At 53.4% G+C, this 19308-nt stretch overlaps 1 pseudogene; it reads left to right on the forward strand.

Annotated features, from left to right (window-relative positions):
* Positions 1-540: 540 nt before the first annotated feature.
* LOC127040001 (repulsive guidance molecule A-like) lies at positions 541-18315 on the forward strand (annotated as a pseudogene).
* Positions 18316-19308: the final 993 nt, after the last annotated feature.

Below are 19308 nucleotides of genomic sequence, written 5' to 3' on the forward strand. Positions count from 1 at the left end.
CTGCAGGCAGGAGAGAAAGCCCCTGTAAAGGGTCATGGGGGGGATAAACCCCCTGTAGAGGTATCCATCGTCTCGCCCCACAAATAAAACACTATGATACATGCCATGTGGTTCCACCTGGCGCACTCCTAAGGCAAATATTTGCCCCATCCCCAAGTGTCTCTCTCGCCCCCTCCCCTTCTGGCTTCATTAGACCCAGTGTGCAGCTACCCCCCCCCATTGCCCTCAACAGCAGCTCTCTGTCTTGAAGGACAGCGCTGTGAAACAAGACTGCCACGGATTGGCTGGAGGGTAATAAATATGCAGATTAACGGGACCTAGGTGCTGTCCCATTGGTGAAAGGCTAATTGTTATGCAGATTAGCTTGGTCTGGCTCTTTCCCTATTTGCTGGAGGTTCCCATTTGGAGCTGCCTTATTGGTTGGAGCCTATTGAATATACGAATTTGGGGGCGCTGCTTTCGTGCCCATTGGTGGCAGGATAATGAATATGCAGATTAGTCGGTTCTGGCTGCTTTCCCATTGGCTGCAGCCTTATTAATATGCAGATCCTTGGCTGCCTCTGCTGCTCCATTGGCGGCGCTGGGGTGACGGAGGCGGCCGGACCCCGCAGTCTCTCCCGGGCCGGCGGAGCGGGGCGGACTGGGCAGCTCTGCTCGGAGCTGGAGGCTCCCGGGCCGATGGCTGGATGGTTATGGGGCCAGGCAGCCTCCCCCCGGCGACTGTGGAGCGGCTCCGGGGGCCGCGGCGGCGGCCTCTGCTCAGCGTGGTGGTGCTGCTGGTGTCCGTGTGCCTGGCCCCGCCGTCCGCAGGTAGCGGGGGAGCCGGGCCGGGGGGAGCCGAGCCGAGCCGGACCGGGGATACTGGGGGAGCCGGAATGAAGACAGGGGGAGCTGGACTGGGGATGTTGGGGGGTGGGGGAACTTGGACTGGGGCAGGTGGAGGGGGAAAGGGGGACCCGGGCTGGGGATGCTGGGGGGCGGGGGACCTGGATTGGGGGTGGGGAAGAGTTGGGGCAGGTGGAGGGGGAAAGGGGGACCCGGACTGGGGGTGGGGGAGAGCTGGGGCAGGTGGAGGGGGAAAGGGGGACCCGGGCTGGGGGTGCTGGGGGGCGAGGGACCCGGATTGGGGGTGGGGGAGAGCTGGGGCAGGTGGAAGGGGAAAGGGGGACCTGGGCTGGGAATGCTGGGGGGCGGGGGACCTGGATTGGGGTTGGGGCAGGTGGAGGGGGAAAGGGGAACCCGGATTGGGGGTGGGGGAGAGCTGGGGCAGGTGGAGGGGGAAAGGGGGACCTGGGCTGGGAATGCTGGGGGGTGAGGGACCCGGATTGGGGGTGGGGGAGAGCTGGAGCAGGTGGAGAGATGGAAAGGGGACCCGAGCTGGGGATGCTGGGGGACCCGGACTGGGGAGGGGAAAGCCAGACCAGGAATGCTTAGGGGTGGCAGGATTGGGGATGCTGGGGGGAGGGGGGAGCTGGACTGGGACAGATAGAGGGGGGAAGGGAGACCCAGGTTGGGGAGGGTGCAGGGAGCTGGACTGGGACAGGTAGAGGTGGGGAAAGGGGGACCTGGGCTGGGGATGCTGGGGGGTGAGGAGAGCTGGATTGGGGCAGGTGGAGGGGGACCCAGGTTGGGGAGGGTGGGGGGAGCTGGACTGGGACAGGTAGAAGGGGGGGAAAGGGGGACCCAGGTTGGGGAAGGTGGGAAGAGCTGGCCTGGGGGAGTTGGACTGAGGGGATCTGGGTTAGGGGAATGGGGGAGATGGACCAGGGATGCTGAGAGCTGGACAGGAGCAGGTGGCGAAGAGAAGGGGGAGCTGGACTGGGGATGCTGGAGGGAGGAGGGGAGCTGGAGTGGGGCAGCGAGGGGAAGGAGCTGGGGGCAGGGTAACTGGAGAGGAGCTGAGCTGGGGAGGAGGGGGTCGGAACTGGAATGGAAACTCAGGGGAGGGGCTGGGGGGATCAGCTGATGGGAGCAGCTAGAGATGGGCTGGGGGTGTAAAGGGGGAGATGGGGTGCCCATGCCTTGGGTCAGGGGGTACCCAGGCAGGTGTCTCATTTGAGGGGCTGCAGGGAGCACCAGACCATGTGCCTTGGCTGCGGGGCCCCATGGGAGAAAGGGATCACCCAGAGCACTTGCCTGGTGAGAGAGGATGAGGGCACCTCCAGTTGGCTGCCTCTTTTGGGGACCCCTCTGGGAGCTGGGATCTCTGCCGGGCACCCCTTGGTAGTGGTGGCGGCATAGTTGGAAGCGGGGGTCCCAAAATACATGCCTTGTTGGGGAGCAATATGGGGGGCTGTAGGGTGTGCCTGAGTTGGGGGGCCCCCTCTGCGGCGTGTGCTGAAGAGGAGCCTGGGTGCTCAGCTTAGTTGGCGGGCCCTCCTGCGTGTGCGTGGTGTTGGGGTGGACGAGCCTTTTCTGGGAGGTTTGTTTTTTCTATGAGCAGCGAACGTGAAGCTCCTGCCAAAGCAAACAAGGCGGCTGCCTGGAGCACAGAGGCGCCTTTCTGCTGCCGGCAGGCCAGCCAGGGACAGCGGCCCAAGGAGGGCTGGATCAGCTCCCTCTCCATCTCCTGGGCTGGGGACCCCTTCCCTGGCAGGCGCTGCACAGCGCTGTCCTCTCCATTGCGTGCTTTTCCAGACCCCCAGGCACTAACCAATAAAACCTCCCGGGACTCGAAGGTCCCACTGGGAGGTGGGAACTTTCCCAGCCCTCCCTGCTTTCTGTGCCCAATTCTGTCGCCCGTGGGCATGTGAGCGCAGCCATTCCTGGTAGACAGAGGAATGATCTGCCTGAGAACTCCTGCTGTCACGGGGGATTTCTGCTAGCTAAACATGAAATACAGCCCAGTAGGTAGAGGGTTTGCACAAAATGTTCTTGCATCCTGTATGAAGAACAATTATGTGGAAGTAGGGCTGGGTCCTCCACCCTGCAGTGACTTTACCCCGCAAAGGGGGTGTGCGTGTGGAAGATGTGCTAACTTTGTTCTTTTCAAAGCATTAAGGTTTGGCTTAAACCTAAAGTGAGAAGGAGAAATATGTTCTTAGTAGAGGTCATTGTATCTTTGTGATGCTATCTAAGAACGTGTAGTTTTATAATCGATGTCAACTGTTTCCTCAGTTGCTGTAACTGGGAAAATCCCTAGGCCACTGGAGTGAAGTGTCTCTCTTTAGTATTGGTTTTTGAGCAAAAAATTGCACAAGATGCTGAGCAGAGTCTTTAAAATACAATTAATTGTGGAAGCAGTCAAAGTGTAAACGAGGCATAAAGGTGGGGAATGCAGTGAATGACTCGCGTTCACTCCTAGCAGATTTCACATGTGGTGCAGAGCACTTAGGAAGGTGGATAATTATCCTTATTTTATAGATGGAGGCACAAGTCAAAAATATCAAATGTCCAGTACTTTGGGGCGGTGGGGGGGGGCATCAGTTCTTGAGTGCTCCGCTGGAGATGCCCAGAGCCTGACTTTTGAGGTGCTGAGCACCCAATGCTGTTACTGAGTGAGTTGGAAGTTATGGGTGCTCAGTGTTTCGGAAAGTCAGGCTCCAGTTGGGCATCCAAAATTAGTGGGTGATTTTGAAAACTTCAGGCTGAGTGATTTCCCCACCCCCACCCCCACCCACCCCAAGAGCAGACAAGACAGTGGCAGAACTGGGAATAGAGCTCAGGAATCTTAACTCCCATGCTCCGTCCACAATTCATTGTTCTAATTGCCAAGAAGCCCAGCTATAGAAAGTAACTTTTCTTCTTTTCCCTGAGTTGGAGAACTGTTTTGTGCCTTAATGTAAAACCTAGCTAAACCTATGACAGCAGTATGTTCACACATGGCTGTGAGATGCTTCCAGGGAGGCGGATATTGCGTGTTTAAGATCTGCAGCTAATCAGTACAGATTTGCATGCTGAGTCTAAAATTGCTGCATTGCTGATATCTGCCTCCGGGGAGGATACTGGATGAATTTAATAACTCACGTGTTTTGTCCTTTAACATTTGTGGGCTAGTTCAGGGTAGCAAACAGTGTAGCTTTGTGTGTATAAGAACACAACACAGTACAGTGATATTTCTGAATATATATAGGAAGAATAACAGTAGTCTAGACGTCTTGTAGATTGTTACAGATCTGACACAAAGTGGGTGGATATAAATCAGCCTTTCAAAATTCTGTTCACTTGAGGCGTGGAACTTTATTTTGAATAGCAAGTAAATCATGATTTTTTTTTCCTTCTCTTCATAATGGCAAAAGCAGGCAGTCGATCTTGTGACTTGGCTGGTAAATTTCAGTGATAGTTTTGCCACATCTGTATAGTACGTATATGAAAAGCAAATGCAAGTCATTGCGTTGCACTGCCTGATGCTGTCTTACGTATGTTTGTAGTACGTTGTAGCTTGTGTAACATCCATGTAATGCACAATACCTATTTTTCTACAGAAGTAACCCCGCTCCTTTATTTTCACTCTGTAACAATTTTTTTTAACTGTGGTTATTTTTTTGCTCTGCCTCACCTTAGAGAGAGGGGGGATTTAGTTAATAAAAAACCACAAGGCAATGTTGGTGATACTTAATTCTTGCTTAATACTTGTCTGGCTCAGAAGTATTGTGATGGCCCTGGTTCGTAAAGTGCTTTGGAGATGGAGTGCTATCTTAAGTGCGAGGTGTTGATGAGTCACAACAGCCAGTAGGTAGCATCTAGATTTCAGTCAAGCTGTCATGAAGAGTTTGGCCTCTGTGTTTTCTCTACCTATAGGACTTCTCTTTTTAAGCCCCTGGACAGGAGCTTTCATTGCAGTGTCGGAAGGGGGGAAAGATCCATCTTTATATGACTTGTGCTTAGGGCAGATCCTACCTTTCTAGTTGCTAGTTAGTGGGCGGATCATTGTCACCCATCAAACGCTTGCTGCTGATCAGAATGACCTTTTCTCCTTGCAGTGCATGGCCAGCAGTGCCGAATCCAGCGCTGCAATGCAGACTACGTGGCTGCCACATCTCCTAGCCATGCCTTGCCGGAAGAGACACCGCTGGACGTGGATTATTGCATTGCCTTGCGTGCGTACTCAGTGTGCACCAGAAAGACAGCCAAATCCTGCCGGGGAGACCTGGTGTATCACTCCGCCGTCTTCCGAATCAAGGAACTCTTTACGCAGCACAACTGCTCCAGCGACGGGCCGACTTCCTCGGCGAAAGCCCCTGGCACACCGGACCCTCTGGTTTCAGAGCTGTGCAACTATGAGAGCCGATCTGGCTTTCAGAAGAAATTTGCCCACTGTGGATTATTTGGGGATCCTCATTTAAGGACCTTTAAAGATGAGTTTCAGACATGTAAAGTAGAAGGAGCTTGGCCGCTAATAGACAATCAGTACCTGTCGGTCCAGGTCACCAATGTCCCAGTTGTTCTAGGATCCAGCGCCACAGCCACCAGCAAGGTAATCAGACCACTTTTTAAAAAAAAACAAAACAAAAACCAAACCACCCCCCAACTCCCCACCCTTTTACTTAATAGCTGTGATCATCTGCTACCCCCTTGTGGTCATCGGAGGAAGTGAATTTCAGTGTGTCTGTTTAGGAAACAGCCTCTCCTAGATGGAGACTTAGAATTGTGTGTCTGTTCTGTACCTTTCTCACAGGTCTGTCACGTTACCGTGGTCTTCCATAATTACAGGACTGCATTAGAGGTTCGCATGGTATCAATCGAATCTGTGGGACGTTGAGGGCCTGCCTCCATAGCAGGGCTGTGCAAACCATCCGTGTGTAAGCGCCCCAAACCTGCTGAGTTTTGCGACAAAACTCAGGACCGGTTCCCAAACCTTCAGGCAAGCCTGGCTTAACTTCAGGGCTTTAAGTGAGGGATGGGAAAAGTGAATCTGTTTCCAGCTGAGTTTTGTTTTGAGATCTCTAAAGTTGGGCGAAGTCTAGGGAGGAGAGGCAGCGCATCTGTGAGCTGGAGCTGAGGAAGTGCGGGGGCTCTATGTAGCCCCAAACCCTCTGTACAGTTCAGGTCTTGATGATGAAAAATTTTTCTTCCAGCCTGGTCGGAGGCGGGCGGCTTCGGCAATACTCCAGGCAGAAGATTAAAAATCGTTGTTTAAAAACCCTTTGTCCTTCATCTTTCTCCTCCTACAGAAAGACAGTCAAGGACTTAATGGAAGGCAGAGGAATTGTGATTTGTGGCAGATGTTGCTTATGTTTCTTAGTGTACCACTGGCAGCTGTTCAGATCTGCGCTGATGAGCGCAGTAGCAGAACTGGACTAGAAGAGAGTCCCTGTCAGGACCCTCTTTCAAGTCATGCTGTAGAGTAGGACTCTGTTCTCAGCTCAGGCACTGACTTGGGATGTGAATGTGGGCCTGTTAATCTGAGACCACCCTTCTGTGAAGCTCTTTGAGATCCCCAGAGGAGAGATGGGCTCGGGGCAAAGTATGATTGACTCCAGTGTCCCAGCTAAGATCCCTTCTTGATTGAAATTGGCTGTGATTGTCTAGCTGCATCTGCAACAGTATCTGCTCATTGCTCTGATCTCCCAGATCTTCAGTATGAAAATCTCAACACCCACATTTTTCTGTCTTGCTTCTAGAAGTGTTAATTCGTGCATGTGGGCAGTGTTGGACTGACAACATGGCATACTGCAGGTTCCCTCTTTGATCTGATGGAGGAGTACGGCACCAACATTAACCATGCAGGCATCTTTCCCTGGCCTTGCAGGCTTCTCTGCCTGGCTGCATGATTTAAAGCGCCAGCACCAGGGGCTGTGGCCATGGCAAATAGCCAGGTGTGGGAAGTGGCGGGTTTTGTGATGAGCAAACTAGCATTCTAGGAATAAAGCCATTCGCTTGGGTCATGTGCCCTGCACGCGTCTGATGGTAACGACCTAAACTCTGCTCACCAGTCTGGGATTAGACCCAGGCCTCGACCAGGGCTTCTCAACCTGTTTCTTTCTGAGGCCCCTCCCTCCCCCCAACATGTGATTAAAAATTCCACGTCACACCTGTGCCACAACTGGTTATAAAAAGCCAGGGCCGGCGTTAAGGGGGAGCAAGCAGGGCAGTTGCCTGTGGCCCCATGCCATAGGGTGCTCGATGAAGCTAAGTTGTTCAGGCTTCTGCTTTAGGACTCCGGGCTCTGGGCTTCAGCCTTGGGTGGCAGGGCGTAGGCTTTCCGCCCTGAGGCCCAGCGAGTCTAACATTGGCCCTGCTTGTAGGGCCGGTGCAAGGATGTTTCGTGCCCTAGGCGAAACTTCCACCTTGCGCTCTCCCCCTCTGCCCTGAGGCACCCACCCGTGCTGATTGGTGCCACAAGCCTGGAAGGCAGGAGAAGTGAAGCAGCCATGGTGTGCTCGGGGAGGAGGTGGGGCAGGGCTGAGCTGGGGCGGAGAGTTCCCCTGCGTGCCTGCCCCTTACTTGCTGCAGGCAGCCCTCCCCGCGCTCCCCTGCCCCAGCTCCCTCCACCTAAATGCCAATGGTCACCGGAGCGGCCAAAGATCCAGCCACCGCGGTTGCTGCCAAAGAAAATGCTGCCCCCCAAATCCTAGTGCCCTAGACGACCGCCTAGGTCGCCTAAATGGTTGCACTGGCCCTGCCTGCTTGGCAGACCCCCTGAAAGCTGCTCACGGCCCCCCAGGGGGCCCCAAACTCCTGGTTGAGACCCACTGACCTAGAGGCTCCATCCCCCATTTCCAGTACGCCGAGGCCCTGCGCAGTAGTGTGTCAGGAGCCGGTAGCTTTATGCAGGAAGCGTCACTTGTTCCACAGACTAGACCAGTGGCTCTGAATTGTGCTCCTCTGCATCTGTGGCTTCCCGGGCTCTCCAGCTACCTTTGCCGTGCCCTTGCAGTTTAACTGGAGGCTGTTATCAGCCCCCTCTTGGGTGTAACTGACAAGCTGTTTTCAGTAGCGCTGGCCGGGATAAGCAGAGTGAAGCGTTAGAGAGGGGTGTATCTTTACAACCCTTTATAAGGAGCTGTGGTGGCATGGAGATGCCTAACTCCAGGCCAAAATTGCCATTGGGTGGCAAGCTTCCTAGGAGGTAAGCACTGGTCTGCTCAGTCCAGCAACACCCAAATCCCTTTTAAAATCAACCCCTGTGTGCCTGGGACAAGTTTGACAGCAGTGCTGCATTTTATGCAATGCGTCCACTTGATTTTTTTTAAGGGAGGGGAGGAGGGATATTTTAGTGGTTTGAGCATTGGCCTGCTAACCCCAGGATTGTGAGTTCAGTCCTTGAGGGGCCATTTAGGGATCTGGGGCAAAAATCTGCCTGGGGATTGGTCCTGCTTTGAGCAGGGGGTTGGACTAGATACCTCCTGAGGTCCCTTCCAACCCTGAGAGTCTGATTCTTTGTAAGTGCAATAGCTGTCGCTAGCCAGACAGGGAATGAGACGGGCAGCGCTAGAGACACAGCAGTGGCGCTCTCCTGGCTCCCAGCCCTGTGATCAGCCTGCTAGGCCACATTACCTCTCAGTGTCTCCTATCTGACAGGAAAATGAGCAGTTTGATCCTGCCTAGGCATCATTTCCCCCCTATACTGGACATACAGAGGGCAAACCAAGAGCTTCTCTTTCCTGTCTGTCTGTCTTTGGTCCAGCCAGTAGAACTCCCTGGCTCCTGGACACTGAGAAGCCTGCAGTGGCTATCCGTGATGCCACCTCCTTTTGCAATCTCTCTTCTGCCACACCCACTTCCCTCACTTTCCTGCCCTTCTTTCTGGGCGAGGGCTTTTCTTGGCCACTGCTGCTTTAGTGCTTTATCTCTACCTACCCCCGGTTGGTTTCTGCTTCCCTTTTAGCGGATCTTCTCCTATTTGTATTCCCATCCAGCCCCATCCTGCTTTCCAATGGCTGCTGAGGCTCACGGCTACTTCTCTGGTGCTTGTTACATGCCAGCTCTGCAGATGCTTCCGCCTTCTGTTTGTCCCAGTCGTTCTGCTTGCTGTGCCTCACCCACACCCTCCGTCCTGACCTCTCTTTGGCTCTCCTGCTGCTGGGGTGACGTGTATTTTGGTCTCAGGAAGGTACCTGCTATCCAGCTGAGCTTGTGAGCCTTGGGAACTCTGTTCTGTTTTGCAGCTCTTACCTCTCACCTGGGCAACCCCTCAGCTGCTCCTCCACCCGCCTCATGGCAGGGCCTCCTGCCAGTGCCACAACATTGAAGACTTGGTGTTGGGTACTTGCTCAGAGGGACTCCCCTCCTGTTTCCTCCTGGGTCTTCTCCAGTTGAGGGAACCTGGGAGGTTCTTTTTTCCCCTCTGTGCTTCAGCTTCTTGGCGGTTGATTTAGATTAGGGGCTGTCCGCCTGCCTTAACAGGCCAAGCACCCTGCTTAGTCTCTGATATGCTCATTCTCCTTGTGGCTAGCACAGCTAAGAAAGGACGGGTCTTCATCGTCAAGGTTAATGCTCACCCAGCAGCCACTGTTGCTCTGCTGCAGGGGAGCATTGGAGCCAATCTCTCTGGAGTTGTAGGACAGGAGGGTAGGTCAGGACATGCTCTCTAGCAAAAGCCGTTGGAGGGGGCAGCTGGATAGGTGGGCAGGCTGGGGCAGGGCTGTCATTCTCAGGTACCTCACTGAGGACTCTGTCTTTCCAACCCACCTTCCCTTCAATCTTGAGTCTCCTTCTCCCCTGCCACGTCTGCAGGGCTTGGCTCCCGGGAACTGGCAGTAGCAAGCGTGCGTGTGTGTGTGTGTGTGTGGGGGGGGGAATAAACCAGTTACAGTGCAGGGCTTAGTTACGGCCCCCGTCTTTGTACGTCAGCTGCTCAGGTCTTCATGCTGCTGCTGGGGCTTTCTGTTCTTTAAGGACTGATTTCCCTTTGTGGGTGACCGAGGCCCCCACCTACCTCCACACCCCCAATCTCCTAGACTGCTTATTTCTGCCGCCCTGTGTGTTGACATCCCCTCCTCTGCGGATTGTTTCAGCTGCACAGCCGGTAACGGAGAGAGAAGCCTCCTCTCCCCCACCCAAAGGGAGAGGAAAGAAGGATTCTCTCTAGTTTAGTTGGTCAGAGTCTCTGGAAACTATGAGCTGGGGATGGGTCTAGAACCAGGAGGAACTGGGGCTTGTGGTAGACACCAAAGGTCCATCTAGCCGAGTATCCTGTCTTCCAACAGTGGCCAGTGCCAGCCAGCTGCCCCAGAGGAAATGGACAGAACAGGACTGGCATTTTGTTCTGTTTGTGCAGAGCCTAGCACAGAAGGGTGCTGGCCCATGGCTGACGTTCTTAGGTGTTATGGAGACATGAATAATAAGAGGTGGGGGCAGCAACTTGGCACACCCCAGGTTGAGACCCGTAGGCTGCCCCATGCTGGAGTTTAATAACCGTGTGCCATGCTGAAACCTTCAGGGCACTTGTCCTTACCTGCCTACCCATGCGTAAGCCCCTTCTTTTTCAGTTTAAACTGATTTTTACAGAAACTATTATTCAGGGTTTTTTCTGATTTTTCACCTTACTTTTGTATCATTCAAATATATGCAAAATAACTGGTTTTATTAGGAACATACGGTACATTGCATGAGATCTGTGTATGAAGATAATATATTAGTCTGTGTGTGTGTATATGCAAAGCTTCCTGTTGAAATAAGACCATGTATTAGTCTAGAAGATACACACAATAAACAAACAGGCCTGCACGCAAGCTCTGAAGTGTGTGCGCATCTGAAGGTACTAATGAATGTCATGCCTGCCACATACACATCTCACAAGGAAGTATTTGAAAGTTTAAAAATCAAAAACAGGAGAAAAGAATGAAGTATGCACGGCAAATGGTGTGGCCAATTATTAAATGTAAATATTTATAGGCTAATAGTACACGTCTGGTCTACACTACAAACTTAGGTGGACATAAGCTGCATTAAGTCGATCTAATAATGTATGCGTCTACACTACCGAGTCCCTTCTGCCCACCTAAGTGGCCTGTAAAATCAGCTTCTGTACTCCACCTCCATGAGAGGCATAGCACTTGGTTCGACAGCCAGAGGTTGACATGGCGTTGTGTAATTCGAATGAATTGGCCTCCAGGAGGTGTCCCACAGTGCTCTGCTGTGACCGTTCTGGAGAGCACTTTAAACTCCACTGCACGTCACCCAGGTACACAGGAAACAGTTGCTCCCCTGTTAAAGGCCTGGGAACTTTTGAATGTTCATTTCCTGTTTGATCAGCATGGAGAGCTCGCCAGCACGGCTGATCATGGAGATTCGAGTCTGCAAATGTGCTCCAGCATGGAGCACATAGGAGGTGGTGGATCTTATTGCTGGATGGGGAAGAAGAATCTGTGCAGACGGAGCTCCGATCCAGCAGAAGAAACGCTGACATCTGTGCCAAGATCGCATGGGGAGAAGGGCTACACCGGGGACACACAGCAGTGCTGCGTGAAAGTAAAGGAGCTTCGGCAAACCTACCAGAAGACAAGGGAGGTGAACAGCTGTTCTGGTTTTGCCCCACAGACATGCCGCTTCTATGAGGAGCTGCATGCGATTCTCCCCATCGCTCCCCAAAATGCTCCATGGATACCTGCCACGAGCCCCAGGCGACCTCGAGCAACGAGGAGGACATTGTGGATGAGGAGGTGGAGGATGTGAGGCAGGCAAGCAGAGGATCCATTTTCCCTGACAGCTAAGAACTGTTTTTAACCCTGGAGCCCATCCCTTCACAGGACCAGTTGGCAGCGGAGCGGGATGCTGGGAAAGGCAGCTCTGGTGAGTCCACATTTCCAGTCAAACTGAAGGGGTTACATGCTATTATATTTTATGTTTAATTTGAACAAAAAAGTAGGTGTAGTGGATGTCAGTGGCCACTCCAGCTACACAGAGGGTGCTCTCCGAAACAGACGGTTTATGTGCATGGGGATGGCCTGGGAATCCTCCATGGAGATCTCGAGGAAGCTTTCATGGAGGTACTCTGCAATCCTTTACAGAAGGTTTCGGGGAGGGGCTGCCTTTTTGCATTCACCACGGTAGGACACTTTCCCGCCCCACTCCAGTATTAACTCTGCTGGGATCATTGCGGCACCCGGCATGGCAGAATAAAGACCAGGTCTGTCCCCAGACGCTTGCTGCATCTGCTCCCTTGTCGCCTCTGTTACCCTCAGAAGAGTGATATCGCACAGGGTCACCTAGCGGAAATGGAGGAAGCTTTCAATGCTAGCCCTTAAACCACAAATAATTCAGCAGGAAATCCACCACCTGTTTGGTGAAATATGGGTCTCACAACCAGGCTTTCCCAAACGTGCCGTGGTTGTGGTTGGAAGGGATCACCAGGTATTGCAAGCAGCATGTGCGGGAGGGAACAATGAGGGTGGCGGCTTCTTGTTTGTCTCCCTTCCCCCCAACCCGGTGTCACTTTTGCAAAAAAACAAACTATTTGGAGGGGCTTTACCCTGGTGCCTGTCTTCAAGCACCGTCCAGGTTGCTAGGAGAAAGGGGGCTTTTCTCAAGTTCCAGCCTGTGATCCCAAGGATATCCTCACAAAAGCAGCAGCACAAGGCCCCTCGCCCATGCTTCGTGGCCGTACTCACCCAAGCTGGAGCAGCAAACTGACACTTGCAGTAGCCAGAAGTTGTGATTACTTTGTGGCTTGCAGTGAAATGCATTGATGGGTGGGGTTTTTAATTTAAAAACAAAAACATTTACCTTGCACCAGAAACAATGTAAGCACTGTCAATGCTACCCTTGTGCTTTGCTGCAGAAACCTTGTCCGACGGTGCATCCTCCACACCGGGACAGAGACTTTCCCAGATTAGAAGGCAGAAAAAGACGACTCAGGAGGATGTGTTCAATGCGCGCCTCCGAGAGTGATAAGATGGAGCTCAGAGCATGGAGGATTGCGCTGTCTGAGAACCTGGACCTGGACATGGAGGACAGGAGAGCATACAGCGATGCAGGAAGAGATCCTGCGGATTATGAATGAGCAGTCAGACATGTTGAGGTTCATGAAAGGCAGCTGGATGCGAGAGTCCCACTGCAACCAATGCTGAACCTGCTGCCATCATTGCCCAGTTCTACATCCTTCTCCTCCTCCTCCAAACGTCCTATTAGGTATGTGTGTGGGGGGTGTTCTGTATCCCTTGCACTCAACACCAGAGAAGGGTACAAGGACCAGAAGGGGCCCATTCCCACACCTTTAATTGTTGTTGCAATGCATCTGTAAGCAAGCTTTCCTTGTTTCTCCTCCCACAGTGTTATCAGCCCTTTTGCCCCACGTTATCTTACTTTTCTTTGCTCTCTCTGTGTTTGTAGCATAATAAAACTTAACAGATTGAGGAGAAAAGGCTCTTTATTCATTCAAGACATGGTGGTTGACGGGAGTGGAGGTTAAAGGGGAGAAAATGCAAGGAAGAGGACAGCTTGGTAAGGAACAACACAGATAAGTCTCACGTTACTCTGGCTCGTTACTGAAACTGGTTTTCAAAGCCTCACGGAGACGCAGAGCCCCTTGAAGTGCTGTTCTTATTGCCCTGGTGTCTGGCTGCTCAAAATTGGCTACCACATGATTTGCTTCAACCCCCCACCCTGGCAGAAACTTTTCTCCCTTTGTTTCACAGATATTGCTATCTGTTGTGTGCTCCATAATAACAGTGGGGATATTGCTTTCACTGAGGTCTAATCTAGTAAGCAAACAGCACCAGCAACCTTTTAAACGTCCAACGGTACATTTCACCACCATTCTGCATTTGCTCAGTCTGTGGTTGAAGTGGTCCTTACTGCTGTCCAGGGTGCTGGTGTGCAGCTTCATGCGCCGTGGAAGCAAGGAGTAGGCTGGGTCTCCCAGGTTCACGATTGACATTTCAACATCACCAATGATGATTTTGCAGTCTGGAAAGAGTCCCTGCTTTCAGCTTTCTGAACAGGCCTGTGTTCCTAAAGATGTCTGTCATGCACTCTTCCCGACCATCCCATGATGATGTCGGTGAAACAACCCCTGTTGTCCACCGGCGCTGGCAACATTATTGAGAAGTACCCCTTTCTGGTTTATGTACTCTTTGGCAAAGTGGTCTGGTGCCAAGATAGGGATATATGTTCTATCACCCCACCGCAGTTAGGGAACCCCATCATGACAAAACCATTCACTATGTCCTGCAAGTTTCCCAGAATCACTACCCTTCTTAGCAGAAGTCTGTTAATGGTCCTGCAACCTTGGATTACAACAGATCCCACGTTAGATTTACTCACTCTGAATTTGGTTCCCTACTGACCGGTAGCAGTCTGGCATTGCAGGCTTCCACGGAGCTATCGCCACTCGCTTCTCCGCTGTTAGAGCACCTCTCATTTTGCTATTGCTGCGTTTCAGGGCTGAGGAACGCTCTTCCTGGGAAGTGGCCTTATGCATTCGAAAGTTCTGCTGCCCTGCTTGTCGTCTCATAGCCGCATAACCATGCGGTCCCACCAGGCAGTGCTCGTTTCCCAGGCCCAGAAACGGTGCTCAGCCGTGTCAAGGTGATGTGTGACTGTCACCAGCAACTGTGAATTGCTTCGCTCCGCCTTCCAGCAGGATTGTTCTGTGTGGTGGCTGTGTAAATACTGCAGGAACAGCAGAGTACAGCTGACCAGCGTCCATGCTTATCGTGCTATGGTGTCCGCAGGGATAACCCAGGCTCACCGAAAAAGATGCAAAAAAGGCTTGGCTTGTTTGCTATTGATTTCAGGGAGGGAGGGAGGTAGGTAAGTGCATCATGGGAAGTTAATGTGATGTCCCCTTAACCACCTGTGCCAATGTTTTGATCCCATAAGGCATTGCAAACCCAACCCAAAATTCCACTTGGCTACATGCAGTGAGGCATAGCTACCCATGATGCAGTGCTCCGTGCCTTGATGCAAGCCCTGCTTGCGAGGATGCACTCTGCCGACACAATGAGCGTTGTGTCGACACGCAAGAATGACTTACTTCAATCGGAGGCTTAATGTCGACTACCATGAAGTCAACTTAACTTTGTAGCATTGACATGGCCTAAGTCTACTGCAGTAAACTGTTTATTCAACTGACAAGTTTTAGGTGGGGATTAGAGATGTACCGTTTTCTTAAACGCAGAGGTGGCATTGAGTTTTCAGTTCTTTTTTAGTTCTGCAGCAAACCGCATTGATGAACAGAATTCAAAGCCTTAATGCTGGATACTTTCCACCCCTCTGTCTTTCTGCCCACCAAAATAAACCCTGATATTTATCCAGAACAATTATGAATAGTTTTTTGCCCTGATTTTCACCTGTTTTTGTGGTGATGGTAATAAACACTGCTCCATTCCTGAGAAAAATAAAATAAAAACGGAAAATGAAGGGCCCCACTTATGCGCTGAGCCTTGTTCAGAGACGATCCTGTCCCTTAGCACGTATCCGGCTGGCGCCTGGCTTCCCTTGCCACCAGACAAGGGCACGGTGCTGATGGCCTCTTGTTGCCTAAGTTTAAACCTGTTCAGGAACCTTGAAACAACTGCTGTCCCTAGTGAGGCCAGGGATGGCCTCACTGGACACTGATGGTCTCTAACCATGAGAGAGGCACAGCAGAGTTTGGGAAGGTCCCTTCCCCACACCTCACCGTTGGCTGGGATAGCCCAGCTCGGGTCAGCCTCTGCCCACACGTAGCCCTTCTGCTGAGCATGCCCTTGTGAACGCTCTTGAGGCTGTGTGGCCATCTGCCAGCCCGACTGACTTCCTGCTGGTTACCAAAAACGACATCGGCTCTGATGGTGGACGAGGTCAGAGTTAGAAGCGATGATGAACTTAGCTCTCCCAGTGCTCTGTGTCCTGGCAGCTGGATGTGCCAGCGGAGGGTTGTGGGGCCCAGAGGAGAGCTGCAGCTATGGACAGCTCTTTAAGGTTGTGTGGCCAGTGGTCTCAGGGATCCGGCTGCCAGGTTTGAAACGACTTGAGGCAAGGTGCCTCTAGCAGAATAGATATTCTGGGGGGCCCTGAGTTCCTCACGACCCGCCCCGGCGGGTGTTGGAGCACAGTGGGGCAGGTAAGCTTCAGCTGTAGTAGAATGTGTCACTGGGAAGTAGAGAACAGATGGCTTAGGGCAGAGGTCCCCAAAGTGTGGGGGGGTGGAGGAATGTTTGGGGGAGCACGGCTGGGGACCAGGCCCCATGGGGGACAGGAAGGGAGCGCCACCCAGCTCTGCTCCTGGCCCCAGACCAAGACACAGACCCTGCTGCTGGCCCCTGCAGCCAGCCCTGCGCCAAGTGTCCCCCGCAGTAGCTCCGCACCCAGGGCTCTGCGCCCAGCCTCAGCCCCCTTACCCCTGTCCACGTCCCCCCTTCCCGGAGCCGCGACCCCACTCCCGGCCCTGGCTCCCTGATCCTCATCAGGTGGGAGGCACTGGAGTGGGAGAGAGGAAGGAGCTGATCGGTGGGGCCCACTGGCGGGTGCTGAGCACCCACTGTTCTGTGTTTTGTTTTGTTTTTTCCTGTGGGTGCTCCAGCCCTGGACCACCCATGGAGTCAGTGCCTCTCCCCAAAGCCTCTTTATGAGCTACTGTGTCGCCCGGTGCCTTTTCCTAGTGAACACAGCTGCAACGGGAGGTGGGGACCCGGGCTGTGTTTTCACCAGGCTGATCTCATTGCTTTCCGTCTCCTCTGCAGATCACGCTGATCTTTAAGAGTTACCAGGGCTGCACAGAGCAGAAGGTTTATCAGGCGACCACAGAGGACCTGCCACTGGCGTTCAGTGATGGCACAAGAACCGGAGGGTGGCAGGAGGGAGCCAGCAGCCTGCGCATCCTGGAAAAGCCGGACACCAGCCAGGTGGAGATCCAGGCCAACTACATCGGCAGCACCATCATCATCCGCCAAGTGGGCCGCTACCTCACCTTCGCCATCCGTGTGCCGGAGGAGACCCTGAACCTCTCGGAGGAGAGCACCGGCCTCCAGCTCTGTCTGCATGGCTGCCCAAAGAACGAACTGATCCAGGAGCATAGGCTGAGCCTGGGGAGCTCCAGCCCCCTCTGGCCCAGCTCCCGACGGGCCTACACGGTGGAAATGGCCACCGAGCAGTGTCGCCACATCCTGCAGGTGGAGGACGTGTATTTCCAGTCCTGTGTCTTTGACCTGCTCACCACGGGGGACCCCGAGTTCTCCATGGCTGCTCACGGGGCCTTGGAAGACTTGAAGGCCTTGTACCCCAGCAGACTCAAGTTGCATACGGTCTCCAATACTATTAATGTGGCCACTGGCGCTCCGGGGCCTGGGCAGCCTGCTGCCTCGTTAGTCTGGTGCGGTCTTGCCTTTCTAAAGCTGTTCTGGTGCTGCTAATGAGTGCGGACCTTGTGTCAGTATCAGGCCCCCATATAGGAAGAGAAGCCCCTGGCACCTCCCAGTCTTGGAGCAGAGTGAAGGGTCCAAATTCTCCTCCCACCAAGCCAGCCTGCTTGGTCCAGCTGACTCCCCCTCTCTGTTGCTAACTGAAGACAAAGTGCGGCTTGCTCAGATGTTCTGGTCTCCGCTGAATCCCATGAACTACAGCTACACCCCTGCCTCGGGAGCAACAGTCGAGGACGAGCGTTGGCTCTTGCTTTGCCAGGGCTGCTGCTTCGTAGGTTGGCCAGACTCTCAACTGGCCATCTCTGGGGGCAATGCTGCCCCCATCCATAATACCCATTTACCAGCACCTTCTCTGTCCCTGGGGTGCTTCTCCCACCTCATCCTCCAGTCAGAACCTCCTCCAGCTTTCCCCATTGGTGGCCCTTGGAGGGATTTATCTGCCATTTCATGGCCGCCATGTGCCTAGGTTGACCCCGTGCTGACTTAGTGCTCTTACCAAGCGCTCTGCTTCCCTGTGCCATGATGAGCAAATGAGGGGGCCATACTACATCGCTGGGGCTAGTACTGGGAGTGGCCCCTTGTTTCCTCTGCGCTTCAGATCCAGAGCGATGGCTGTAGAAAAAAAGCCAACCAAGAAGCCCTGTCTGCAGATAGCCCCATGCCTCAGGAGACTAAGCCGTGAAACCTGGCTCCTTTCCAATGCCCCCGAGGAAAGCTGCTGGTTTGAGCAGGAAGGGGCAACGGAAGCCCTCGCGCTGTTCCTCCCGCAGAGCCGTCTAACCTGTGAAATGGTCACAATAGCCTGTCATAGCAGCTCCACCCCAGACACACGCCCCGCGGCTTCAACTAGCCCAAGCCCAGACAGAGCCCGTTGTGGTTTTGGGAGCGGCCAAGCCTGAGGAAACAGCTTCTCTTATTATCACTGCTAAGATGTGTAGATTTGTGCTCTCCAGCCTGTAAATGTGTCTGTACGTTCTGTCCAACTGGTGTTCCTCCACGCTGCTGTTTTTTGTGGACTTTATAAACCTCCCCCCCATCAGCTGTTAATAGCATTTTAACCTCTATTTTAATTAAACCGCTGTTTTTTAAAGTATCCGTGGTCTTGTGCCTGTATGCAGGGAAGGAGTCAAATTGCCTGAGCCTGCAGCCTGACCCCCAATGTGCTCGGGTTCAAGGGCTGCTGGTCCCTCAAGGTAAAGGCGTAGATGAAACGCCCTCTGCAACAAATGGCACAAGAATGGCGGAGTGAGAGCTTCCCTTCTCCGCAGGAACCAGCCTCCGTGCTTGGAGCCTGGTCCTTCATCAGAGGCCTTTACCAGCCCCAAGCCCAGTTTTCCTCTCTGCCAGCAGGTCACTCTGTACCTGCAGCGTGATCTCAGCTAGGCTAAGCAGACGCCGGGCCTCAAGCTCCATGGGTGACATACCTGCGGTAGCACTGCACAAGCGAGTGCACCAAAAACAGCAGGGGTGGCAAGAGGGGCTGCCTGGTCTTGAGCAGGATCTGATGGGGGCAGGGGGGTGCGGAGCGTGGCTCACCCCTCCTGCCACTGCGCTGGGCTCTCCCTTGCTGCCCCGCCTCCAGCCTAGGGTAGGTTTTGCTAGGTGAGGTGGCCTTGGAATGAAGTGGGCCGGCCCCAAGCTGCTCTGCTGCAGCGGGTTGCTTCCGTTTGCTCGCCTCCTCTTGCAGCCCCTTTTCCTCTGCTTCGGCCTGGGTCTGCAGCCCTAGAGCTGTGTCCGCGGGGCTGTGTGAGAACATCTTGCCTGAGCCAGTGGGTGGAGTATTGTACCAGGCTGCACTTCAGGTCTCTGTCTCCACTCTCCCTCCCCTTTCACTTTGATTCTATTCAACGGAGAAACCGCCCTGTTCTAGAACATGCAAGAACAGGGCTGGGGCTCGACCTGGACAGGACGGGAGCGTCCAGCCACTCTTGGCAATAATTCTTTGCCTAAGGGCCTCCCCGGTGCTTCATACCCAAATCCTCAGTCTCCCCTATGAGCTCGGTGACCGTTGCAGTAAACAAAGGCAGGTGGATGTGCGATAACTGACCAGTGCATCCTGTGGCCCATTAGCCACTGGGCCAAC

The sequence above is a fragment of the Gopherus flavomarginatus genome, chromosome 24 (genome assembly GCF_025201925.1).
Source record: "Gopherus flavomarginatus isolate rGopFla2 chromosome 24, rGopFla2.mat.asm, whole genome shotgun sequence".
NCBI lineage: Eukaryota > Metazoa > Chordata > Testudines > Testudinidae > Gopherus > Gopherus flavomarginatus.